Here is a 25,722-nt window from a genome sequence, read left to right on the forward strand (position 1 = left end):
TCCCCTCTTCTCTTCTCTTCTCTTCTCGTCTCTTCTCTTCTCGTCTCTTCTCTTCTCTTCTCTTCTCTTCTCTTCTCTTCTCTTCTCTTCTCTTCTCTTCTCTTCTCTTCTCTTCTCCTAGCCGGGCTTTTTCTCTCTCTTTCTTTTCTTTTCTTTTCCTTCTTTCTATTTTCTTTCTTTCTTTCTTTCTTTCTTTCTTTCTTTCTTTCTTTCTTTCTTTTTTCTTTTTGGTGGTAGAGAGTCCTCACGTATCAGGATCCTGTAGATATGTTCTATTTAGAAGATGTGAACACAGGAGCTTGCTCCAGGTGGAGATCCACACCACCTAAAGTTAACCGGCTTCAGGGGCTGCCCCAGAACACTCCTGAGCACGGGGCTCAGCTGCCAAATGTTGAGTAACTGAAAAACACAGAAATTGCAGTCAACACTCCTGGCTTGGAAACGGACCTGAAGCAGCTTTTCCCACTTTCCCACTCATGGAATGTACAAAACGCCAAGCCTTGCCTGCCTCTTGTGGGGCTTTCTGTTGTCACACTTAATTTTGCTAGGCATCTTACAATCATCTCTGCAGGGACTGCAGGGATTGGTCTGAATGTTGGAAATAAGTGAATGCTACTTCATGTGGTTCCCTGTGTTCAAAACAAAACAAAATATGTGGGGTAATGATAACTGACTACAAATAAAAATGGAACGTTATCGTTTCTTTTAAAAGTGTATAACGAGGTTACTAATACCAGCAACTGTTCACGTTTGATTTTTAGAGGAACTTATTCCTGTGATGCTGGATGCAGAGCTGGATTACTTTACTGTGCCTTTTTACAATGCCACCTTGAAGTTCCTTGGTGCTTTACTATTTAGTATTAAATATTTAGCATCGATTAATTAGAAAAAGGCATGTCATGAAATTAGCAGAAAATTTTATCACCTACATAAAAGCATGGGACATCCTATCCCGGTTTCTCCTGTAGCCTAGATTTCTCTTTGTAACTGCAGGAGACCACACTCTTAGGACAGCTTGAATGGCAATAAGCTTCGGGGTGTAGATAATTTGTTTTAGGGTTTGTTTTTCTTTGTTTTGTTGGGTTTTGTGGTGAGTGTGGGGGGGGAGTAGATGGTGGTTGTCCTGGCTAGTTTTATATTAATTTGATATAAGCTAGAGTCATCCGAGAGAAAAGATCCTCAATTGAGAGCAAATGAGAAAATGTCCCCATAAGATTTGGCTGTAGGCAAGTCTGTGAAGCATTTTCTTATTAAAGATTGATCCTGGAGGGCCCCCACTGATTGTGGGCAAGGACATCCTTGGGCTGGAGGTTCCATGTGCTATAAGTAAGCAGGCTGAGCAAGCCATATGGAGCAAGCCAGTAAGCAGCACCCTTCCATGGCTTCTGAATCATCTCCGACCTCCTCCTCCTCCTTCTATTTCCTGCTCTGCTTGAGTTTCTACCCTGACTTCCTTCAGTGGTGGACTGTGATCCATCTTGCTTTGGGTCCTGGTGTTTCATCACAGCAATAGTAATCCTAAGACAATGCCTACTATTATTTTAAATTTGGTCAGGCCCCAGCTGGCCTGAAATTTGCTGAGTTCCAGGCTGGCCTCAAGCTTCACTTCGAGACCCTCCTGCCTCTGTCTCCCCCATCTGGGAATTTAAGGTATAGACTATCGTGACAGGCTCTGCTGCCTGAAAATAGAATGTGAGATTCTAAGTGTCCATCGCTGTGCTGCTATTTCTTCTGGTTACTTGGCATGTCCCAAGTGTTTCCTGTGATTGTTCATGAGCTCTTCTGAGTGAAGCCACAGCACTTAAAACCACTTGATGGCCTCCCTAACAGTTTACTGAATCACCTTTGGGAGTTTGTGGTTAGCTATCTCCAGGCTCCTTAAAGAATTTGCAGTAGAAGTAAATGTGGGTGAGTCTTGCATGCCCTTTCTTTGGTGACAATACCTCATAAAACCTCACTCATGTTGAAAACACCTACCTGAAATAGTCTCCAGCATTAGGATACCACTGCTTAGTCATGCCTCATTGCACGGTTATGCCTCATTGAGTCTTGGCATTCAGAGTAGATGGTTAACAGAATCACACTTTATGGGACCCCTTGTGACTCAAGGCAGCTATGAATGTAATGTCTACTTCATATATATGTTCTAACTGTCTAAGCTCGTATGATGACTGTGAGGTGGAAAATGCACCCTGCCAGGATTGCTGGGTGAATAGAAGTGTAATACAGGTACATTTCTGGTCAGGGTTGGACAGCCAACAAATAGAATGACTCTTTTTCTATCAGCACTTCTAGGGCTTAGAGCAGACAATAGGTCCTGACCTACCATTAACCTGGAAGTCGTTTCACACTTGGGAACAGTGAGTAAGTCTTTTAAATATATTCATGTGTGGTTCACCAGTGGACATGGGTTAAGAAGTGTATTGTTAGTGGTTTGTAATTGTGTGGACACCATAGAGTGCACACAAATATGAATGGTATAAATTAGTCAATTGAAGTGGCATCTTGAGAGAACCAAGAAATGTGACAAGTTTGTAATGTCTGAGGCCACTGCCCATTTAACATGACATCCTGATTTATAGTAAACATTTTTTTACTTAGTAAAAGAATAGTATAGTAAATACACAATTCCTTATAATTGACGCATATAGTATATAAAGGTAATGAATATAATTTTGTATGTTCTACTGGGGCTTGTTGGGTTTGTTTTTATTGGGGGCAAGGTCTTGCTCTGTAGCCTAGGCTAATCTTCAACTTTCAGTCCTCTGCTCTTTGCCTCCTAAGTGCTGAGATATACCACATATGACTACATACAATCTAATTAAGAATTGCATAGTAGCATCAATGCAGCAATCAACTTTTTCAGCTCCATTAATATCTTATAGAATGTTATACATAGGATGCATCATTGGTCAAAGCATTCTTGTCTAGTGAATAGCTATATTCATTAACTTGGAGCTCCGTGGGGAAAGCTAGCTGATAAGTTGTTTATGTGTGCTTTCAAAACACAGGAACAAATACAATGGTTCTTCTTAAATAAAATATTTTTGTAAGATAACTATTTGGACATTTTAACATTAAAAAATATCTCATGGTGGTACTTATCTCTAAGAAGAAGAGGAAGAGGAGGAGGAGGAAGAGGAGGAAGAAGAAGAACCTATGACAGAGTTGACAAGGCACTAGAACAATCAATAACTATACTATAGTTACTATACTATACTATAATTACTATATGCACTCAGTTGTTTACATGCAAACATGTATAGTTTTGAGGCTAGTATCTGCATATGAAGGAGAATAGTCATTTTTTTCTTCTGAGTTTCAGTCACCTCAATTTAGATTATACATTCTAAGTCAATTCATTTTCTTATAAATATCATTATTTCATTTTACTTATCAGCATAATCGTCCATTTTTATATTCCCACATTTTCATCAGCACATAACTCAATAAGAAAAATATAATTAATAATAAAAGTAGAAAACCCAATTGTCTAGCTCTGGCTTGGCTCCCTAGCCTTGCAGGACCCCAAGAGTGTTTGGCTTCCCCATGAAAACCTTTAAGGTCCCCAAAACAAAGCAGTTTGGAACCCTGATGAACAATGCATCCTAGTTGAATCTGTCCTCCACCCAGCTGGTCTGCCTGGGAGAGCCAGCAGAGGTGAGTGGCCAAACTGTCCCTGGAGCCCCATTGTCTAGCTCTGACCTGGCTCCTCATCCGGAGGAGCCTCACAGAACCCCAAGATCATCCTGCCCTCCTCCCCATGGAAACCTTCGAGTTCTCCAAACTAGCCAACTGCTCTGCTTGGGACAGCAGACAGAGACAGAAACCTAGCATAGTAGCCCTCTGAGAGACTCTATCCAGCAGCTGTGTTAAACAGATGTAGATAACCACAGATAAGCATTTGCCAGAGGTCGTGGACCCCTATAGAAGAGTTAGGGAAGGACTGAAGGTCTTCAAGGAGATGGTAACCCCACAGGAAGACCAACAGTGTCAACTAACCGGGACTCCTGAGAGCTCTAAGAGACTAAGCCACCAAACAAAGAGCACACAAAGGCTGGTTCAAGGTCTTGGCACATACGTAGCAGAGGGCTGTCATGTCTGATCTCAGTGGGAGAGGATGAAACTAATCGTGCAGAGACTTGATACACCACAGTGAGGGGATTTGGGGTAGAGAGATACAGGGTGAAAGATCTGACCTCTCAGAAGTGAAGAGGGGAAAGGGGAGGAACTCTTTGAAGGGTGACAGGGAGGGAGTAGCAGTTGAGATGGATGTAAATAAATAAATAAATAAATAAATAAATAAATAAATAAATAAACATAAATAAAAAGAAAGCCCTAAGGGAATCTTCCTGGCTTCAGAATGGTTATTCTGAGTACATAGAAGTTCACTGGAAGACAAAATTTGGAATTAGACATGTGTTTGTTTGCATGGCAATCATACTCTAGCTGTGTGATGTTTTTATTTGTTAGTTCAGTATAATAAAGTGATAGCCATGGTATTTCATATCTTTACAACCAGCACTCAGGAGGCAGAGGCAGATGAATCTCTTTGGGTTCCAGGATTGCTAGGTAGATACAGTGAAGCCCTATCTCAACAACAATAACTAGTAATAATATATTTATTAAAAGAGTATTTTTATGTTCTCTTCTGCCTGAGTATTAAGTTTATGTTGAGGTTCTCCTAACTTGTGGGATCATCATTCTTACTTAGGGTATCCAATATGACTCTTCACCCTTACTCCATTTGCTCACACAGACTCAACTGCTATTGGCCACTCTGGCTGAATGCCAAGTTATGCTATATTTGATGAAGGACAAGATGCTGATCCTTGACAAATTTCATAAAGGGGTAACTCTATTAAATTCATCTTCAGACTCTTTTGTAATTTTTTCTTTATTTTTATTTTCTGTTTTTGTCTACGTCTATGTCTATATACCTCGTATAAGCAGTGCCTAAGTGGGTTTTAACCTGAGTTTTTGATCTTAGCCATTCTCACCGGTGTGAGGTGAAATCTCAGGGTTGTTTTGATTTGCATTTCCCTTATGACTAAAGATGTTGAACATTTCTTCAGGTGTTTCTCAGCCATTCGGCATCCCTCAGCTGTGAATTCTTTGTTTAGCTCTGAACCCCATTTTTAATAGGGTTATTTGTCTCCCTGCGGTCTAACTTCTTGAGTTCTTTGTATATTTTGGATATAAGGCCTCTATCTGTTGTAGGATTGGTAAAGATCTTTTCCCAATCTGTTGGTTGCCGTTTTGTCCTAACCACAGTGTCCTTTGCCTTACAGAAGCTTTGAAGTTTTATGAGATCCCATTTGTCGATTCTTGATCTTAGAGCGTAAGCCATTGGTGTTTTGTTCAGGAAATTTTTTCCAGTGCCCATGTGTTCCAGATGCTTCCCTAGTTTTTCTTCTCTTAGTTTGACATCAAAAGCAGATCGAAGACTTTGTTCCATACCAGCAATTGGTATTGAAAGTGGCGTCACGCATGTTTGTGTTTGTTTTCTTTTCACGTAGCCTTAACTAAAGCCTTACGACACCTTTTATTAAAAAGCCAGTCTGTTCATTATTAATTCTCATTACATTATCACAAAAACTTGAGGTTCAAAGAATTGTTATTTCATCTGGTCATGGCACAAGGCTATTGTAGTGAAAGTTGGTCTGACATCAAGGTATGCTTTTATTAAGTATCTCAGAAAAATTATCAGTTTTCTTTTTGTATTCCCATAAGAAATTGTTGGATAAACACATCTTACTATCAAAGGACATCTTCTGATGTTTAACCTAAATTTCCTTTTCTTTATTCTAACTTTCATTTCTCCAGCCAAAATTCCTCTTTACCCTTGGTGTTTAGCCCCTTGAGCTATTTGTAGATTTGTATCAGGCCCCTTGGGTCTGATTCTGTGGTTTGGCTACACTAAAAAGTTAATATTTTACTTGAAAACCATCACCATTGATGATCTTCTTTGGATTCCTTCCAGTCACTTATTTCTTTTTAGTCCCCAGGTCCAATATTCCCGGTTAGAGTATGCTATTTTGCCCTTGTTTGTTATATAATCCCATTTCTTAAATAGTCCCAAATCACACTAAAGTTTTAGATGGAGCATCATATAATATTTCAAATGTGTATCTGATTGGCTTCCAACTCTTAGTCAACATTGCTGATTTTGTTTCCTCTTGTCCATGTCTCTCAAACTGATTATGATCCCTCTGATATCATTTCCATGTTCTTAGTAAGTAAACACTTCATGGTATCTCATTCATCCATGGAAGTCAAGGGTTCTGCTTCTTAGCTCCTGAAACAGGAAGAATGAACATGATTTTAATCTGTGTGATGTGAAATGTATGAGAAATATGTGGGTAGTGTTGACAGAACGTGAGAATTCCAGTTGTAATCAGTAGCCAGACTGTCCTATGCCTAACCTACTTCTTGATTGGAAGCTAGGAATATTTGTGCCCAAAGGAAGAATGTTTAATTAGAGGACTGTGTTTGTTTGTGAGTGTGTGTTCATCCTGTGCGCATGTACCTGTTTCTGTGTGTGTGTCCACATGTGTGCAGGTATGTATGAAGGGTAAAGGTCAATGTCAATGCTTTCCTCTATCACACCCCATCTTATTAAAGGAGATAGGGCCTCTCACTGAACTTCAAATGCACCAATGATTAGGCTACTATGCCAACTCTAAGATCCATTTGGCTGTGTGTCTTCAGTGTTGGGATTTCAGATGTGTACCACCATGCCTGTTTTTCCCTCCCGGGTACTAGGCATTCAAATTCAGGCAAGCATGCTTGTGAAGCAAGTACGTTATCCACCAAACCATCCCTCCAGACTCCTCTTTAGGTTCTTATTTAAGAATATCCTGGGTGGGCTAGTTATGGGATGTGGAACAGTTAGGGGGTGGACTTGGGGAAAAATAAAATATGGAGTGTGAAACTAAATAAATTAATTAATTAAAAAAGAATATCTTTGAATGAACATAACTATTGAGGAATTGAAAGTATAAAGGTTTTGTGATTATAATTCCATAGTCCTGTAATAGAGGAGAAATTTTTTGTTGCGTATTACATTTATACACCAACACAAAAACATTTGGACTCAATATTTTTTTATCAATTTTGTATTACCCCAACCTTGGAATAATAAACCCAGCTGTGGTTCTCATAGTCATCTAGATCAATGACATCAAGATCTGTGACAATAAAGAGTCACCCAAAAGGGAGGGTTAAAGTTCATAACTCAGTGGTAAAGTATGCAGTTAGCTTGTACAATGCCCTAGTCGAGAGGCTAGAAGAGAAGAGGGAGAAAGAAAGACACTGAAAGAGAAAAAGAGAGGAAAAGAGAGGAGAGGAGACAAAGGAGAAGAAAGGCCTAAGTGTGACAATCTAGTTTCAAACCAGGTGGAAGCCTGTCTAGCTTCTAAGATCAAATAGAAATAGATACATTCAGAGTAGGATACCTGCCCAGTAATTTTTTTCTGACATTACATTTAAAAACCACAAATGATTATTTTAATCTAACTCACTCAGTTTAACCGCTAAACAAACAAACACATACAGACACACATAAAACATAATTCTGTGTGCCTAGTTTCAACATCTCTCCCTCCTTTTTCAACCGTGATCTTAAATTTTTCAATGAAAGTACTGGTGGCTCTCCTAGAGGTCTGCGGTTTGATTCTGAGCATCCAAATGATGCCTCACAGCCATCCGTAACTCTAGTCTCAGGGAATTTGACACTGTCTTTTGGCGTACCTGCATACCAGGCATCCAGTAGTACACAGAAATACATACAATCAAATCACATATACACATAAAATTAATTCGTATTTTTTTTAATTTTAAGAAAGAGAAAATCCCTGTCCCTATCAGCATTTTCATTGAATGCAAAAGAGGAAGCATTTTGTTGCAACAGTGGTCTCCCATTTTCTGTGCAAACATTAGCAAACTGTTCTATGTTTACTTGTGTTTCATTTTCTTTTAGAAATTAAAAAGCAGTAGTTTACAATAAGCACACTTTTTTAAAAAAGATTTATTTTATGTATATGAGTACACTGTAGCTGTCTTCAGATACACCAGAAGAAAGCATCGGATCCCGTTACAGATGGTTGTGAGCCACCATGTGGTTGCTGGGAATTGAACTCAGGACTTCTGGAAGAGCAGTCAGTGCTCTTAACCACTGAGCCATCTCTCCAGCCCAATATGCACACTTTCATTCACAGTATTGTTGTTCCGACATGAACACAATGTTTCTCCATGTATAATATATTATTTCAAAGCACATCTTTATTTGTTTTTATTGAGGGATTTAAGTGTCATGTAGAAAAAAAACAGTAAATTTTCCATCACTAAGCAGAGCCTATCTTTGAACTCACAATCCTAGATACCACCTTATCACCTGACTTCTAGTAATCTCTAGAGCAGCTAAGCTTCCAGGAACTTCCCCAGCTACAGAAGCATTAGAACAACACGCTCTTCATCGTATGAGCAACCATCCTGGACGCCAATTCCTCTTCTTGCCTCCCACAACGGACACCTGGACCAGAGAAGAGAAAGTAAACATGAGAGTCTCAAATCAAGCTGATGATCAGATTCTCCATCTATGTCAAGTACACGAGTGTACATCCGCACTCATAGACACAATTTTCTGAATATCAACCAGTCCAATTTCATGCTACCCTACCCAACAGAAAAGGTAACAGATAAGTTTGTTTATGCGGCTTAAATTAAGTTGCAATGTGGATGCACTTTAATAAAACTCAGACCATTCATTAAATGAATCTCATTTTGCTTGTTGAGCCTTTCAAACATCAAATCATAAGTGTATCCTGACTGTTATTTTTGTCTGTGGTTTTAAGCTCAGGCTTAAGAAGACTGAGGAAAACAAATTGACAATCTAATGCAAATAATGATTGGAAACATTTTTGACCACAGACTATTTGTCAAAAGCATTTTTTTTTGTTCTTTGCTACTTTTCTTTCTTCCATTTTTTTTTTTGTGTGTGTGTGGATGAAGATATATTTAAAACATTTTAGGACTGGCAAACTGGTTCAGCACAAAATGGTTAAAGCACTTATCATAAAGCCTGACCTGAGTTTGATCTCCAGAACCCATATAAAGAATGAAAAGAACCTATTGGAGATTGGTGCAACGCATGTCCAGACGCTGAAGGTCCTTGTCCCCATTTGGTATTTGATCTATCAGTAAAGAAGCCAGCGACCAGCATGGAGAAGGACACTTAGCTCTGTGCAGATAAGACACGGAGAGAATTGCCAGGACACAGGAAGAAGAAAGAGAAGAAATAGCAGCAGGAGATAAAACCACCCAACAAACATGAGACGTTGGGGAAATGGCCACTGGCCACTTCCCCAATTTGCCCTGGGGTAGCAGGGGAAGGTTTTGGAGTGCCCAGCCTTTTAATTAGCCATAGCATTTTAAAATTAACCGGTGAGTGAGTGAGTGTGTGTGTGTGTGTGTGTGTGTGTGTGTGTGTGTGTGTGTGTGTGTGTAGGGGGTTTCTATCCGAAGATCTGAGGAGGCTCCTGGGCAGGTGTGTGAGAGCTACTCTCTGGGAGCAGAAAGCAGTACAGCAAAAACCCACCACAACAAAAACCAACACTCTCTCCACATGTACACACACACACACACACACACACACACACACAGAGAGAGAGAGAGAGAGAGAGAGAGAGAGAGAGAGAGAGAGAGAGAGAATGAGTGGAGGGGGAGAGAGAGAGAGAGAGAGAGAGAGAGAGAGAGAGAGAGAGAATGGGTGGGGGGAGAGAGAGAGGGGAGAGAGAGAGAGAGAGAGAGAGAGAGAGAATGGGTGGAGGGAGAGAGAGAGAGAGAGAGAGAGAGAGAGAGAGAGAGAGAGAGAGAATGGGTGGAGGGAGAGAGAGAGGGGAGAGAGAGAGAGAGAGAGAGAGAGAGAGAGAGAGAAGGGGTGGAGGGGGAGAGAGAGAGAGAGAGAGAGAAGGGGTGGAGGGGGAGAGAGAGAGAGAGAGAGAGAGAGAGAGAGAGAGAGAATGGGTGGAGGGAGAGAGAGAGGGGAGAGAGAGAGAGAGAGAGAGAGAGAGAGAGAGAGAGAGAGAGAGAGAGAAGGGGTGGAGGGAGAGAGAGGCTACAAAAAATAAAGGAAAAAACCTATCTTAAAGTCTGGAGAGATAGCTTGGTAGTTAAGAGCACTGACGATTCCTCCAGAGGACACAGGTTCAATTCCCAGTAGCTGTACTTCCTGAAGATCTGACATTCTCTTATGGCCTTCTTGCTTACCAGGCATTCAAGTGATGCACATACATTCACAGAGAAAAAATACCCATACACATAAATGAATTTTTAAATATTTTTACCACCAAGTCAACTACAAACCCTGTGATATACAAGAGTGACCTGCTTGCAAGAATTGCTGGTGCAATAGTAGCACAAACTTTTGAGGAGTAACAAACCACACTCTGATTGGAAATAAGAAACTACTCAGTTGGCCAGGTGTCTAAGACCAGTTAGACAATGTGCAGGGGAAGACCAACAAAGCGGCAAAATGATGCGTAACAACATTCTGCCCGGTATTGCCCCAACATTCTTTTTTTTTTTTTTGTTATCTTTATTAACTTGAGTATTTCTTATTTACATTTCGATTGTTATTCCCTTTTCCAGTTTCCGGGCCAACATCCCTCTAACCCTCCCCCTCTCCTTCTATATTGGTGTTCCCCTCCCCATCCTCCCCACTTACCGCCCACCCCCAACAATCATGTTCACTGGGGGGTTCAGTCTTGGCAGGACCAAGGGCTTCCCCTTCCACTGGTGCTCTTACTAGGATATTCATTATTACCTATGCAGTTGGAGCCCAGGGTCAGTCCATGTATAGTCTTTGGGTAGTGGCTTAGTCCCTGGAAGCTCTGGTTGCTTGGCATTGTTGTTCTTATGGAGTCTCAAGCCCCTTCAAGCTCTTTCAGTCCTTTCTCTGATTCCTTCAATGGGGGACCTATTCTCAGTTCAGTGGTTTGCTGCTGGCATTCGCCTCTGTATTTGCTGTATTCTGGCTGTGTCTCTCAGGAGAGATCTACATCCGGTTCCTGTCGGCCTGCACTTCTTTGCTTCATCCATCTTATTAATTGGGTGGCTGTATTGCCTCAACATTCTTACTCCTATATTATCTCATCAAGCCATCATCAGAGGAGCTTCCTTTTGCAGTAGTTAGAAACTAATACAAAGACACAAATATGGACAATGTACAGAGAGTGAGAGACTTTGGAACTATCAGTCCCAAATGGTATGTTTTCGACAAATGCCTCCAGTCAGTGCTCAGGGAGCTATGTATGGAGAAGAGGAAATGGAAAAGGACAGAAGGGATGGACAACATCAAGGAAACAGTGTCTTCCAGACAAAGCAGGACTGACAGACACAGGAACTCACAGAGACTGTTATAGCATGCACTGGGCCTATAGAAGTTGAAGGCGGACAAGGTCCCAGTGCTGAGAGATGAAGTAGACATGGGCTACCATCCCTAACCAAGAAGTCATTTGCAATTCACGTGTTGTGATTAAAAGGTAGTTTTCTCCAAAGTAGTCTCACTGGATATTTTAAGGAGACTTGATGGTAGGTCTCAAGCCCAGCACTAGATGGTCAATACAAAATGAACTCAATGAAATTTTTGAATACATTTTGTCTTGTATTGCATTATTTACACATTTTTTGTCTTAATGGCCTTTGTTTGTATATTATGGTTTCTGATTTTATGATTTTATTGGTTTTGTTTTGTGTGTGTGTTTCTTGCTGGTTTTTCTTTTTGATTATAGTTTGTTTTGTTTGTGTGTTTTTGAATGAATGAAAGAGAGAGAGAGAGAGAGAGAGAGAGAGAGAGAAAGAGCATAAAATTTGGTGGATAGGAAAGTAGGAAGGGTCTGGAAGGAGTTGGGTATGGGAAAAATCATGATAATTCTATAGTATATGGAAAAATTAATTGAAATATATTTAAAACTAGTGTATATAATGGAAATATTAAATATGTACAAATATGTTGATTAAAGTAAATTTAAACCTTTAAGAGGATTCAGAGGACAACTTTCCATAGATATTTTAGGAGTGCTTCTGAGGATGAGAAATTGTCTGACAATGTAAACAATGGTAATAGCTTGTTAATTATTTTACAATGTTCATAACGTGAACATTTTTAATATGTCCAACTTTAAAAGTAATGAGATAATATGGAATTTTTTCCCTATAATTTTTAAATGTTTTCTTCCAAATCTCTAACACTGAGTGGAAATGGGATGATCTAACCAATGCAACCTTTATGAGTGAGTTAGTGTGTGCATGTATGTGTCTGTGTCTGTCTGTGTGAACTCATCAAGTTAGGTGAGAACACATTTATGTTTGTATATAACAAACTGTGTAGTTGAATTTTGCCAGGTGACCATGTCTATGAAGCCATTGTCATAGTCAGAGAAGAAGCAGAACGCTCTATCTCCTCTTATTAATGTTTGATGAACATTGACAACTTACTTTTTCTACTGTTTACTAGTTGTATTATTCCAATTTATTTAGAATAAGGGAAGAAGAGAAGGAAGAAGAGAAGGTGAAGACAGATAAGGTAAAACACCGAGCAAGCTGCCAGACATGGTGCCTCCCTCTCATAATCCACCACTGGAAGAATGAAGCCAGGAAGATTATTGTGATTTTGAAATGACCCTGGATTACATTGTGACATCCAGGGTTCAGGACTGAAGAATGAAACTTTGTATCTAGAAACAATACTTGTGCTAAAGAGATGGCTCAGTGTTTAGAAGTGCTTGCTTTCCAAGCATGAGAACCCAGACTTGCATCCACATAAAGAGCCAGACATAGATCTGGGGAGGTGGCTCGGGAGTTAGACGCATGCATTAGTTTTGCTTAGGGTTCAAGTTCTGTTGACATCACCTACATTAGACAGTTCACACCTACATGTAATCCAGCTCTAGGGAACCCAGTCCACTCTTCCAGATTCTGAGGGTACCTGCATCTACATGTGCATGTACTTACATATGCACTCACATGAATACACATAATTAATTCCTAGTTAAAAGGAAATCTTTTTTGAAGACAGTAATACCATTACTGTATGCTACCGTAACTTCAGCATTGGAGAGAGGAGCAGAGAGAAAGTGTTCTAGAATGTACCCTAAATCAAGTGTAATTCTGAAATAATAGAGAAAGCAATGTGGATACAGACACGCCCTTCATGGGGAGTGGGGGTGTGCGAATTCGGAGGCAGAAATTAGAATGATATAGATATCAGCCAAGAAGCAAGAACAGCCACCAACTCCAGAAGGTGAGAGAGAAACCAAACATATCCTTCCTGACAGCCTTAAGGAGAAATCCACTCTGCCCACACCTTGAGTTTGGACTTCTGCATCCAGAACTGTGATCAACCAAATGCCTGTTGTTTTAAGCCACCCACTTTGTAGTAATTTGTTAAGACAACCCTTAGGAAAATTACCCATTTCTAAAGCACAGCAAACCGCAGCTTGGTTTGCCTTCTTTCAAACAATTTAATGAAACCCAGAGCCAAGGAATTCATTGAACAAAATGGCAATTCCAAAGAATTTTTCAATTAGGCAGGAGCACGGGTAATGAATGAAATCTCATTGGTGTTTCATTTTCAAAGAAAGAAATATGATGCATTGGATGCCGTGCTCAGTGCTAAGCACGGTATTGTGCCACGCTTCTGAGCTGAGCTTAACAGATTTACTTCTCCATCCAGTGGAGTCCTCCTTTCCCATCTGGGAACTCTATGTCCTTTTAAGCATTTGTTTCCAGAAAGGTGTTACAGGCCCAGTTTTTGAGATTGATCATCATTATGCAGAAGCCTATTCCAGCTCTTAACAGAAGTGGCCTTAACAGAACACAGCAAGTGACACGGCTGCAGGACTGATGATCAGAGTTCTATCCCCAGCACCCAAGATAGAATGTAGCTTGAACCCTCGCAGTCATGGTGTGGCATGTATTCATCTACACATCCACCCCAACCTATCCAGAATAAAAGTTTAAGTCCAGGGGTCTGTGAGGATGCTTTAGTTTGCCTTTTTATGGTGTTTGTTCCACTCCACAGGTAAAGTACCAAGGGCATAATAGAGGGCAAGTGCTAGATCAGGCAGGAGAGGATGAGAACAACCTTTAAACAGATAATTAGCACCCGTGCAAACTCCTCCGTAACTTAGGAATACTAAAACCACATGAGGCTTTCTTTAACTCAGGAGAAACTTCCAAGGATAGAGTTGAAACAGCAGAATGGTATTAAGTTCGTAGCTGCCCACTCTTCAATTGCCTTCTGTGTGATTTATGTGGAATTCGTCAGGTATTTCTCACAGTTCACTGCTCTGTTGTGTGACACAGATTGCAGACATACCGATGGACTCCTCCCCTAACCCCTTTAAAGACCAGAGAATGCAAATGCGGTGCTCCAGAGACTAGAATGGGCAAGGTGTGAACCAAAGCTAAATTCAAGGGATTCCCTCCTTGTAAATAGAAATGGCTTCAGAAAGTGATGTCATGCAAAAACAATGCCTCCATCAGTAACCATAAATCAACCTTTCAGCCCAGACTCCCCATTTGGAATTTGAGTCTCTAGATCCCATCTGTGGCATTATCCTCAGGCATCTGTGGGAAGGGCCTTTGTTGGAGCAAAACTTAAGCAATAGCAATACCGACAGCCACATATTAAACTGTTGATAGTTCACTAGAACACTGGACGTCTATCTCACTTGGTTGGGCACCATCAAGTTTGAGTTCTAAATGAGAGGGAGGGCTGTGGGAAATAAAGATAAAGGAGGAAAGTGAGAGACCAACTAGCTGAGCCTGGATAAAGTTATTTAGTTTTTCAGAGGGTCAGTTCTTCCTTTGATGTATACAGCTAATAAGTACAAAATAAAATTATTAGCATGTATTAAAGAAATAGGACATGGGCTGTGGCTTGTCTCATTTTCTCTATGTGTACATATTACGATAGTACTAGGGTTCTGAAAATAAATTCTAACAGGGCCTTGATATTTATCAGATTATATGTCAAAAGCATAAGTGATTTATACTATTTACTCCTCATAACTCCACGAAGTACTTACTATTATCATCATTGTCCAAAAGAAACTAAGTCAGACAACTTTTCTAAGTGAACTAAAAAATAGTACCGTTAGAATTTGCTTCATTTAAGCTGAGATAGAGGATGGAACCACTGAAAGAACCAGATTTTAAGAAGGTGCTTTCTATACAAAATGTGTAGCAAATAGAAAGTCCATAGTAATCTCCCCAGTGTATACGATCTACCCCGCATTAAGGATTGAGCATGTGAGCCAGAGGACCGGCTAAGACTGTGGATAGAGAGAGAAAGAAAATGTTACTGGTGCCCAATTATTTATTCTGCACTAGGAACTTTCCAAAAACTTTTAAACATAGCATTAATATAAGATAAACATCTTATATAAAAAAAGAATATATCCTCACTTATTACAGAAATTCAACTTTTTTCTGTAAGGTACATCTTGGCTTTACCGCAGGTGTCTCTGCTTCGTGCTTTAACAATATTATTTGGGAGTATTTTTATACCACTGTGTATTCTTTCTTCATTGCAAAGCCCCACATTGGACTCAGTGCTCTTGAATGTGAGCTATTCAGATTCGGTTTAGTTTGTATGCATCAAATATGAAATTGTGTGAGGTACTTTTATACAGCCTTTATAAATGTGTCTGATGTCTCTATCCTTAGTTAGAGTGATGGTAAATAATTCTACACCTGATTTTTGGTATCCATTGGAAATTACTTCCACAGCCCCCAAGGATATCAAAACCCACTCACTGATGCCCAAGTCCTTTACATAAAATGCCATAGTATTTACATCCTGTCATATACTTCAAATCCTCTCTAAATGATCTATAATGCCTATTGTATTGGAATACTATCCAAATAGTTGTACTGTTTATAAAGTAATGGCGGGAACAAACTGCACAGAACTCAATCTACAGTTGCTCAAGTCTACTGAGGCAGAACTCTTACATCAAAAGAGCTGTGTGTTCATCAAACTGCTGTTATCTATAATAAGTAGAAGGGGGCCAATCCTGAGAGACTGAACTCCAAGGTTATGAGAAGCTGCTGTTCCCAAGTTTCCTTTTATTGTTGACAAAAGTGCCTTTTGCCCAAATGAATTGCAGTCAAAGGGAAGTCAGTGTGCTTATATCAAATGACACCTGGAGCCAGAGACCTTCCAAACTGTCTGCTGGAGTAAATGATGTCTCCAAACAGATTGGCAAGATAAAACAGAGAGGATCAACAAAGATATGTTTGCCCCAAGCATATGACACGATCATGATCGCTAAGAATATAAAAAAGATATTCAAACTACTTGACAGCCTGAATTTAGGAAATACCTAAGCAACTTTGATTTGATTCCATAACATACGTACACACACACACACACACACACACACACACACACACACACACACACACACACACCAAGATTTCTCTGTGTATCCGTGACCTGGAACTTGTTCCATAGACCACACTGGCCTCAAACTAAGGGACCTACTTGCCTCCGCCTCCTGAGTACTGGGATTAAAGGTGTATGCTACCACATCCTGTTCTACAAATCTTTTGCTTCCATAACTCTTTCATTCACAAGTCCACACCTTAAGTGGAAAAGAAGAACCTTTGCCGACAGTAAGTAGTTACGTCTTAGCAGCTGACAAGACATGCTTTTCTGCATTCCATATGTTCTGGGAAAGATGTCTTTCTGACCTCATTGCTGGTATCTCCACAAGGAATGAAAGTCAAATGAGCAGAACAAAGCGATGGCACGGAAAGGATGATAAAATGACAAATGGAGTGCAATGAGTTAATGGTCACATGTACAATGCAGAATGCCATGATAGACCAATTTCTAGAACAAAAAAATCACCTGACACAGTTTCCACAATTACTCGGAATTGTACCTGTGACAACTCACACTTCATTCATTGTTTTGAACATCTTCATTAAGATCTGTACTCACTTTGTTTCCAGCTCAGTTTATTTTCACTTGATGAGGTTGAAAAAGGCTGAGTTATACAATAAGTTGCTTACAGATGTGTTGTGAGACTTGGTAAATATGCACAGCTCAAAAAAAAATTTGAGAGTTCACCTCTTGACTTATTTGTTTAATGCATCACTTGAGACCACAGGACTGATAACTGAGGATTTTCCAAAATATATATTGGCTAGAACTCATCGTGGGAAGCTCACAGCTTCTTGAGTCAGCATCCTGCTCTAAAGAAAGGCTTCCAGAGGAGAGTCACGGGATGCTGAAATGAGTGACCAGATGCAGACATCTAAGGAGAAGCCAGATGGATTTATTATTACCGATTCTGAACAAGATAAAGCATTTGTTTTCACAGATTGCTTCAGTGGCCTGGTTTGACATTTGCTGTTGTTTTAAAAGGCAAATTAAAAACATTGGAAACGAAAGGTCCAGATAAAACATAACTCCAACCTACCCTGGAGGGATAGAGTAATTGATAATGGCGACCTCCAGGCCCTTCTGCAGCCCTAGACTCACCAGAGAGCTCCAAAGGTTACTTGAGTGCTTTATGCCTACATTTGAAAGGATTTTCTTTTCACAAATTGGAAATTTTTATTTAATCCTTTATATGTGTTTCATTTGAAATGTTGGCTACAGATCCACATACAATGTGTATGCACACTGCTGTGGCAGATCTAGCCAAACTTTCCTGTCTATAAACTTGACAAACTAGGGTCTCTTAGGCAATTCAGTATAAAACTCTGGTCAGAGAAAAAGGCCTAGAATCAGAAAAAGCAAATTTTAAATGCCTGTTCCTATCTCTCAGTGGCATATTACATCCCACACGGAGGTCTCACCTTCCTCGTGTAATGGTATTCATTTTTGTTTATTTGTTTCCTTAAAAAAATTATGTATTGATCATCATTTCCCCTCCCCCTCCCCTTCCAGATCCTTGCCACCTCCCTACCTACCCAATTTTATGTTCTCTCTCTTTCTCAAAAAAACAACAAAAACAAAAAAGCACACAAAACAAAACCAATAAAAAGAAACAAAAAGCTAACAAGGTAAAAGTTGTCAAAATGAAACAACAGCTCCCCAACACACACACTCACACACACACACAAAATTCATTTTGTGTTGGCCAATGACTCCTAGGCCTGGGATCTGCCCTGAAGTGTATTTAATATATACAGTGACACTCCATTGAGAAAAGCCTGCTTTTCCCCTTGTCAGGGGTTATCAATTGCAAATAGTTTCTTGATTAGGAGTAGACCTAAGTGGACCCGGTAATCCACTTACCCCTCTCTGTGCTGGGGCCCTGTGTGGCTTGAAGTTGTACAGCTCTTGTACATACTGCCACGTCTCTTGTGAGTTCACATGTGCATCAGCCCTGTCATTTAAAAGAGTTCATCCATGGTCATCTTCTTTTGTAAAATTTGTATTGCATTGTGTGTGTGTGTGTGTGTTTGTGTGTGTGTGTGTGTGTGTGTTTGTGTGTGTGTGTGTGTGTGTTTGTGTGTGTGTGTGTGTGTGTGTGTGTGTTATCATGAAAGACCACCTAATTTCTCTTTACCCTCTGGAACATTATTATTATTATTATTCTGTAAATGCGTTGCTTGCACATATGTGTAGGTCTGAGGACAACTTTGTGCTCTCTCCTATCATTTGGGTCCCAGGAGACAACCTCAGATATACAACCAAGGACCTTAACCCACCGAGCCACCTGAGCTACCCTCAACTGTTTCCTTTTTCCCTTTTCTTATTTTTATCTCAGGAGCTCAGATTACTAATCAAATGCACATTGTCAACTTTTTAAAGGAAATCATGACCATGATGAGGCCTTCATTTTATAAGTGTGCAACTTAAAAAGAAAATAAAGGGTTGGCATGGAAATCAGTTTTTATTTTTCATCAGCTATTTCAAAAAAATAAATAAACTATTGTATAGTGCCCTCTTCCCTACTTTATGTCTCAGAAATAATGATTTTCATGAGAAAGAGAAAATTTAGCGCATGTTCTAGATTACCTGACCTAAGGTAGGTTTTAGTAGGTGAGTTTGAGACTCTGATTTGCAGTTAAAGCATCTCCAGGGATATTGCTTTCTCCAGAGAAGATATTGCGGGTTTATGTCATTAGTCAGACACGCGTCAATATATGTAGGAAGGAAGCACTTTCATCAGGGATTCTCTGAATCCCTGCAATACAATGGCAAAGCAAAGAAGACACATTTGCCTTCAGCAACCTCTTAGGGCAATGAAGACAGGTAGATACAGAGCAAATACAAAAGGACATTAATACAGCAGTTCAAGAAGAGAATGAGTACTGGGAAAAGTAAGAAGAGGGGTTGGTTGGCGGCTGCAGCTACAGCACTGGAAAAAGCCCTCTCTGAGACGGTAGTGTCCGTTTGATTTCTGTTTGACTACAGAAAGCTCCCAGTTGCAAAGCCTACTGAAGGTAAATAGACTGAGCAATCAAGGAAAAACGAAAGTGAAAGCTTTACTTGATCCTGAACCTCTTTCAAAGGCTAGCTTCCTTACACTGCACGAAGCCAAGTCAGCCTTCTCTTTGGAGACTTAGCCGAAGCTTTAAATGACCAGCTGCCTTGAGGTTGTGCATGGCTACTCCCTTTAAGAAGCCAGGTATTCTGACTGAACCACAGTTCTACAATCATCCAGCAAAGTCTATTCCTGCGATTGAAACAAAAGAAAAACTCTTTGTAAAAACACTCCACTTAGGCTCAAAATATAGTTTCCAGAACTAAATTTAGTTTTGGCACAGATGTCTCTGGCTGACTTCCCATACTGCGTTCGCCTTTCAGGGAATGTTTGCGTTCTGGTTCTCATGCATGCAGCCACTGCGGCCAGTTGAGTTCACGGGCCTGCAGGGGCGGTGTTTAAATGACCCTTTGTGTTTTCATTAATTCTTAAAAACGTTACACAAATATTTCTCTTCATATTGGGCTTTGCAAACCTTTGCCCTTGTGCACATTTTCTTCTTTCACAAAATCCTATATTTGGTGCTGAGACTAATTTGACCTTGTAATATATCTTTTTTTTTTTTACATAAATACAAGACTTGACAAGACCCAGGATCTGGTGAAACACAAGTGAGGATCCGCTCCAGTTTGCAGAGGCCAGGTCAGCAGAGCTACAGTTAGCTCCACAACTCAAGGGGCAAATCGAATGTTCTATTTTAGGGAGGCAAAGTAAACAAACATTTAAGAGGAGAATCTGTTTGCTCTGTGTGTGTGTGTGTGTGTGTGTGTGTGTGTGTGTGTGTGTGTGTGTGTGTAGGGATGCTGATGACAGAGAGCTCTATAAGAGTCCTTTGTTCTATACTCCGTAGTCTATTTTACCTTAGGCTATGAAGTTCAGTCCCAAGGTGATGATTTCATGGTCATAAATATCCAAGTAAATTCAAGTTATCAGCAGCAAATGGGCTAATTAAATATGACTCCAAAATTCAAGGAACTATTCTTAACCCCAACAGATGATTCTCTTGGTCCTATCTCTGAGTGACTGCGGCCTGGTAGTTTTCTGGTCTGGTGGTGATAATGGTGATAAAAAGCTCAAAGAAGCACTGTGGGTATCTCTGTTCACTCCCTAGCCCAGAGGGTATGAGTGTTATGTAAATGCCATAATCCTTAGCGGCCCAGTTGGTTGACTGCAACTTTAAAAGAAATAAAATTAACATCTGTCTTGTGCAGCAAGACTTAAACCTAGAACTTGCATTATTTGTTAAGCTTTGAAGGATAGTTTGTAGAATACAGTTTTTAAGGCTTTTACCTCATTATTTCCAAAGAAACCACAGGATGCATTACACAGGAGAGGGATGAGCATTTAGTTACATGACTAATCTACATGGAAACACTACAGTTTTTCAACAAGTTTCCTGTGTATCATAGCACTGGATAGAAGGTAGAAGAATCTTTTTTTAAAAATGGGACTGGGGGATAAACCATAGCTCAGCGGTTAAAAGCACTTGCTGCTCTTCCAGAGGATCTAAGTTGGATTCCCAGAACCCACACAGCAGCTCACAATCATCTTTAACTCCAGTTTTAGGGGATCCTATGTCCTGTTTTCACCTGCATGGGCACCAGGCATGCATGTGGTACATTTGGGCAAAACAACCATACACATAAAAAGTGGCTGAATCAGGAAGTATTAATTAATAAATTATATTTTTAACGCGTACACATCTATGTGCCTAGTAGATTTTGTTAGCCCAGTCATCTCTGAGACCCAGTAGTAACTAAACTCATAGCTTAGGAAATGTAACTGTTTCATATACAGACTAAGAGTTGAGAGGTAAAGAGAGAAACACCATCAGTCTAGAATGTTTTCCATTCTCTTTACTTAACCAAGCAACAGATATGGGGTGGGGGTGGGGGTGGGGCTGGGGAGAGAGAGGGAAAGGGAGAGGGAGGAGGAGAAGAGATAAGGCAGGAAGGAAGTCAGAAATCTACAGCTGGCAGACTCCAAAGGACTAGCACCCTTCAGGAAAGAAATGGACAGAGGCACTGCTCAATGTCGAATACTTAATTAATACCTTTGTTTTCCTTCTGTGAAGATGCTTATTCACCAAATAAACATGAAAAACAAAGTACGTTAATTTCCTTTGCGTTGCTGTGACAAAACACTTGATATAACCAACTCAAAAGGAGGCAAGACTTATTCTTTCCTTATGATTTCAGAAACACCCGTCAAGCCCCACGGTCCCACTGCTTTGGGGAGTCTATTATGTCAGATAAGATATAGTTTTAAAGAAATCTTTCATCTCATGGTGTCTAGGAGGGAAGTGAGGTGGTAGAGACAAATGGGCAGGTCAGGATCTTAATAGCACCTTCAAAGGCACACCCCCAATGACCTAACTTCCCAACATTTAGCCTGTACTCCAGAAGGCACTACCACCACAAACAGCACTATATTGTGTTGCCTACGTCTTTGAGGACTCAAGCCATAACATAAAGGTATCGAGAGGTGTGCAATAAAGTTGAAGACCATGGATGCTAGAGTCTGAGTTGGATTGAACTCAGCCTCTAGTCCTCACCAACTCCAAGCTTCTGTTTTATATGCCCTAAAATGGGACAACAGCAGTCTTTGCTTCTGCTTAGTGTGAGAATTCATTTTGTCCATACCTGGAAAATGCTTACAGCTGCCCCAGACAACTAACCAATACCATTCATGTATATGTTCAATTTTAAAAAAAAGGAGCAATTTGCAGCTAGCATGCATTACCCCAGATTCCAGGAGGGTTAGTAGCTAAGAGAAAACATTGTGAGGGCTCATAATTCATACCTCAATTTTTCTTACTCTTTGATTAGAATGATCAACTGGTTATAAAATTCCATTTGATTTTTTTAATTTGAGGAAAATATTTTAATAGAAATTTTCACTGCCAAATTTTTCTGAAATAAATTTTCAGTTGATTTCTACTTAGGTAGACTGGTCTCATGAAGGTCATGTAACAGCTTTTACCTGCATAGCACATGGATATTAGAGGAATTGGGGATGCTTTTCTCCATAAAGAATTCTTCTTTCTTTCATACCAGAGCTTTCAAAGAAGCTGTTTGTAATTTTATGAGAACTTCCTACGGCATAGTGCTGGTTTTTCAAGTGACATCCATTCCCATGTTGGAAAAACATGGTTCAGAAAATAATAGGAAATTTCTCAAGAGTAAGCCAAATTATTTAGATATCTCTCCACAGAAGATGTTAATCAATGGTTTTAGAATACATAGGAAAATGAGTTTTGCTCTCAATACTCAGTCAGACGTACCCTTCTTAAGAATAATATAAAGATGCCATTAAACTTTTCCTTTGTTACTGGGCTACCACAAGAATGTGAGTTGGGTGAACTAACGTTGTCCTTGGGATTTTCTTTAGCCTCAAGTCTGGTGGTCTTTGCTGGAGCCAGACTTCCTTTGTTAATTTAAAACTGCTTCTACAAAATATGAAATAGCTGTTTTATTGCTCCCTGGGTTTTGGAAAAGAGACTTTCAAATGAATGGTCCTCTTTCCATTTATTCTGTCTCCAATGCTAGTTTGCATGATACCCTTACAACTCCAATTAGAATAGCTTATAGGTGAATTACATTAGGTAAGTTTTGTTTCCTTAAAGATATTTTAAAGTAAATATTTTCCTCTGGAAAAGGTGTTTTGAATGGGATCATAAAAATTTTTGACAAATTGATGGAACAAAATTATTATTATCTTAAATTAATTTCTTATATCTTGATAGATTAAAGAAACAATGTATTTCTTTCTGAATAGTCATCCTAATATGCTCCATTTGCCTTTCTAAACATACGTATATATGAATATATGCATATGAATATATGCATGTGTATACATACATCTAACCAATTATTTTGTGCTTTTTACTATCTTAGAACTTCCAATATTTTGGTTATGAGCCTAGCCTTTAATATCTGAATCATCTTTCACATCCTACATATAACTCTATGTAGGCCAAGCTGTCTTCAAAGCCTCCTGATTTTTCCAAATGCTCAGGCCACTGACATGTGTCACCACATCTAACCCATAGCAATTTTACTTTATGTAATGTTTTAATAATTTTAGAATTTATTTTTATTATATTAAATAGGAGTAGATGTTTCTGTCTATGGATATATGCACTCGTGCCTGGAAAGGACAGAAGCATCAGATCCCCTGGAGCTGGGGTTAAATATGATTGTGAGCCACTTAGCATGGGCAGTGGAAATCAAACTTCGGTGCTCTAGAAGAGCAGCGAGTATTCTTAACCACTGAGCCATCTCTTCAGCCCCTAATAGTGGTTGTTTAAGGTCCATAATTTCAATGAACAAGAAGAAGTAGTATAAGTACAGGAACTTTTAATAGTTCACCCATGACTCTTTTTAGAGGTACCCCCTGGGCTGAATTAAGATGAAGCTGAATATTCCCTTCCCAGCCACCATCTGTCAGAAATTCCTTGAAAGAGATGATGAATGCAAACTTTGTACTTTCTAACTGAAGCAGCTGCTGATGCTCTGGGTGAAGAATGGAAGAACTGTGTGGTTCAAATCAGTGGTGGAAAACAATGTTTCCCCAGGAAGCAAGGGGTCTTTACCTTGCTCAGTGTTGAGTATGGGGCATGCTTGTTATAGAGCATGGAGAATGGGAAAGAAGATGCACCAGTCTGTTTGGAACGTGTTGTGGATGCTAATCTGAGTGTTCTCAACTTCATTATTGTAATAAAGGAAGGAACGAAGGAAGGAACGAAGGAAGAAAGGAATGAAGGAACGAAGAATGGATATTCGTGAACTGACAGATACCACTGTGTCTCTGCAGTTGGTGCCCAAAAGACATAATAGAATCTGAAAGCTCTTCAACCTCTCTAAAGATGATGGCATTTTCCAATATGTTTTCAGAAAGCCCTTAGGCAAAGAGGGTCAGAAGGTCCCCTCAGGACCAAGGCCTTCAAGATTCAACATCTTGTTATTCCCCATGTCATGTAACACAAATGCTGAGCTGTTGCTCTGAAGAAACAATGCACTAAGAATAAAGATAAGGAGGCCGAAAAATATGCTAAACTTTTGGCCAAGAAAATGAAGGAGGCCAAAGAGAAAACACCTGAGAAAGATCGCCAAAACAGAAAGGCTGTCTTTGCTTTGAACCTCTACTTCTGAGTTCAGCCCAGATAAGTCTTTAAGAGTATCAAATAGGAGTCAGGTTGTAGAGCATGACTTTAATGTCAGCCCTCTGGAAACAGAGGCAGGTACAACTCTAAGTTCAAGTCTGGTCTACATAAAGAATTCCAGGACAGACAGGACTACATAGAGAAATCTGTCTCAAAAAACAAACTAGCCCAAAACATGCAACAGGAGTAACAAATTGTCAGATCCCGAAGAAGGAGTTCACCTTTGCATTCTCAGAAAGAAGAAAGGATAACAAGGGATCATATCTAAAGGCCAAAAGACAGGGAAACACGTTTTGATTTTTTTCAGAAAATATAACGTCTTCTTGGAAGGTTGATCTGACCCCTGCAGATGGAAAACGCTGTGGCATTACCATTATCTAAATGCTCTTCCTCGTAAGGAAAGCACATTTGCCGCCTACTGCAGCTACAAATGTGCTCGTGGTTAAAGGCTGACTATTCTCCAGGAGACCACACTCTGCCTGGTACTCATGACCAATAGCCTAGTGCGGAAAACCTAAGCAAGTCATACAGGGCCTAGACACCAAGTACCCTGGGATTTCCTTCCATGGCCATGACAAAGAGCTTTCTACAGGTACCTTTTGCAAAACATTCCATGAAGTATTCCCCACGGAGGTTTTCATTTTCTTTGATTTTATGTTTACAGAATTCATTCAAATATTCCAAATTGCAGGCCTAGGGTGCCAGTGGTTTAATTTGGACTTTAAATTTTCTCTGAATATGAAATACATATATTCTTTATTTTGTTATATAGATTGAATTGTTGATTATAGTGCACTATGAAACAGGATTTTTCAAGCATGCATTAAAATATAAAGATATCTTAACCTTAAGGCTCTGTAGTGCTAGAAAAAAATAAAAGGGAAAGTTGTTTGAACAACAGTGTTAAGCAGATACTGTAAGGCTACAGTGTGTAAGTCAATTGTGGATCTAAGATTTAAATGATGAAATTCAAAAGCTTAGAAAATGCCAGACAGTAGTCCATGTTCACTATCATAAGTCAGTGGGACCCACAGGGCAGCAGGA

General features: G+C 39.8%; 1 long non-coding RNA gene across 1 annotated transcript in view; it reads right to left on the minus strand.

Moving 5' to 3' along the window:
- Nucleotides 1–427: 427 nt before the first annotated feature.
- LOC120099222 (uncharacterized) overlaps nucleotides 428–25,722 on the minus strand; it is a 59,773-nt gene continuing 34,478 nt past the window's right edge. The window contains exons 2-3 of the long non-coding RNA XR_005498285.2: nucleotides 8,388–8,533; nucleotides 428–6,298 (exon numbers count right to left, since the gene is read on the minus strand). This is a non-coding gene — a long non-coding RNA (uncharacterized LOC120099222). The remainder of the gene's footprint in view (nucleotides 6,299–8,387; nucleotides 8,534–25,722) is intronic.

The sequence above is a fragment of the Rattus norvegicus genome, chromosome X (genome assembly GCF_036323735.1).
Source record: "Rattus norvegicus strain BN/NHsdMcwi chromosome X, GRCr8, whole genome shotgun sequence".
Taxonomy (NCBI): Eukaryota; Metazoa; Chordata; class Mammalia; order Rodentia; family Muridae; genus Rattus; species Rattus norvegicus.